Here is a 2,731-nt window from a genome sequence, read left to right as displayed (position 1 = left end):
GGAGATCTTCCTGGAAGAGAGGCCAGCAGAACTCAGCCTTGGATGGCAACGGAATGAAAATTAGCTCAGGCAGTGGGGAGTAAAGGAATTCTGTGAACAAACACTGTGTGGTGTTTTCGGGAGCAGATGGGCTGGGACTGGTCAAGCGTGGGGAGCTGTGTGCCCTGTTCCCCACTGGGCTTGATGCTGGGGGGGGATGTGGAAGGATGAAGACAGGAAGAGGATGACAGGGCCCAGCTTTCCTCAGCTAGGTTGGTAGAATGGCTGACTAGAGAATATACCTGAGGACCCAAAGCTGGAGATAAGGTAGGTGCTTGTGTTGGTGTTCGTCAGGAATGACGTGAGTTCCAAGGCTGCCAGTGAAAGAACCGGTCGGAGGAATGTTTAGGATGTAAAACGGGAGAACTGGAGATGGGAAAGTGAAGGACAGTTAAGCACACTGCTCACTGTCATTACAAGGAGGGCTGATGGGCTGTTTGGAACATTTAAAATCTGAGGTGCCTGTGGGAGACCCAAGTGGGGCTGCCAATTGGCAGCCAGAAAAATAAAAGTGAAGCTTAGGAAAGAGGTAGATCTACTGATTGGGATTTGAAGTGGTGACATTTGAGTCTGCAATGGAGATGAAGAAGGGAGAGTCTGCAGAGAAATAAAATGAGAGGGGTGGGACTTCTGATACCTATTACAGTGCCTGGCACATAGGACCTGGGTAATGAACATGGGTTGAAAATGAATGAAAGTGGGCGTAGTCCTGGAGAGCCACATTTAAGGATCAGCTGAGGAAGGGAAGCTGATGAAGACGTAAGAACAGCCCGTGAGCTTGGAGATGATAAAAGGGCACGTTTGGGAGTTGTCAGGGAGAGGAGAGCTTCAGGAAGGGAGAGTGATTACCAATGGAAGGTGAGGACTCACATCTGTTCTTGGGTCTGACAATTGCGAGGTCACGGGTGACCCAGGCGTTTCTGCAGTGGTAAGGGCTGCAGCGGGAGAACACGAGGACGCAGAGTCAAGGGAGCCCAGGCAATGTTGGGAGAAATGTGACAAAATGCTCTCTTTAGAGCACCTTTATCTCAATCAAGGGGGACTGGAAAGCTGTAACTTTACTGTTCATTACACTCATGATTTCTCAATGGAATATATATAGGTATATCATACCCATTTACCACTGATTCATTATCATATTAAATCATAATTCATTAATACACGTAAGGAACAAACACTTCTTCAATTATGACTTGTATCCCTGCAGGGAATTCCTGTAAAAAAGGAAACTGTGGTTATGTAATATCAGCCCTGAATTTAACACAATTTTTAAATGAATTCAGACATTTATTTAGTGCCTGCTGTTTTTGGTCTCTGGGCTCTACTGAGCAGGAGGTACCGGTAAAGGGGAAAAAGCTGAAATTATGGGAGAGAATGGCCGAACATGAGGTGCTGGGCAGGGCAAACAAGGTCCCAGGAGGGACGGACTGGTTGTGAACAGGGGCAGACACATCCTGTGAAACTGACTCCCGGGTCGGGGTAGCTGTTGAGGAAATAGGTGTGCACGTAGCAGCTGGGAGATTGAGGCAGACAAAGTCTGATGGTCTTGGTGTTCTGGAAGGAGACATGGTCTTCTGCTGAAAATGAAGTCGAGGAAGGGCAGGTGTTGCCCAGAGAGGGTCAATGAGATGGGAAAGGGGTGGAATGGTCATTAAGGAGCAGGAATAGGACAAGGACCGGATAAGTAAAAGGAGGTGTTTGCATACACACCTGGCCTCTCATTAAAGTGCAAGATCCCTGAAGGCGGAGTGGTCCTTCTCTTCCCCCACGCAAGTTTGACTCAACGGATGAATACCCAAAGCTATTTTGAAAGCTCCTACTTCACGTGTTACCTCGTTTTGAGAAATATAATAGTATTGCCTCACAATTAAAATCTGGGCAAAAGTGAACTTTTAGGGCAGTTAAGAGTTTTTACAAATGTATGCAATTAACCTCTTCCCTACACAACATATAGTGTGACTCTAACTTAAAAATCAGAATTCTCAAGAAAAAGTGTGACAGTTTTCTCAGAAAAGAATGATGAGTTCAAGAGACCCCCATCCAGCCAGTTCACCAAGATGTGTCAATTTCAAGGGCACACTTGTCGAAGTTCTGATAGCCCAAGTTCTGTTCTCCAATGGCAGGGCAAGATTGTCCTCACGCCCGGTTTCCTATTGGCTCTGAGATGTGGGCGGGGTCACCCATTCCTGCTACTGCCACTAGCTCCACCCCCATTCCATGCAAATGAAGTCAAAGCTCTGGTGAGCCCACGTGACCGGTCACGTGGTCGACGCCACCCTCGCTCCACCCCTCCTTTAATGACGTCATCACCTCCTCAAACTCTCTCGAGAGTTTGCAGAGATGCTAGTGAGAGGCTGGCAGGCCAGCCCACTGTGGCAGGAAGGGGGGGAGGGGCGGGGGCTCCAACAGGGGACCCCCCCCACTCTCACTCCTGAGCCTCCAGTCCAGCTTTAGGCAGGGGCCCCAAGGGTCCTGTGGGGCAGTGTCCAGGGGTCCCAGGCACACTCTCCTCCCATTGGCTGGCTGTATTGGCATGCAAATGAGGGCACGCGTCACTTCCGGAGGCAAATCGAGCGCCATTTTCTCTTTCTGGCCGTGCTGGGAGGAGGGGACGGGGTCGCGCGGGGGTGGGCGCGCGCCGAGGCGGGGGTCCCGCCGCTCGGGGCGGAGGCGGGCGCAGGCGCGGGGCCCC

Source organism: Herpailurus yagouaroundi, unplaced genomic scaffold (assembly GCF_014898765.1).
Source record: "Herpailurus yagouaroundi ecotype Mexico unplaced genomic scaffold, PumYag 142, whole genome shotgun sequence".
In the NCBI taxonomy this organism is placed as follows: Eukaryota; Metazoa; Chordata; class Mammalia; order Carnivora; family Felidae; genus Herpailurus; species Herpailurus yagouaroundi.
Note: the sequence above shows the minus strand (reverse complement) of the source record.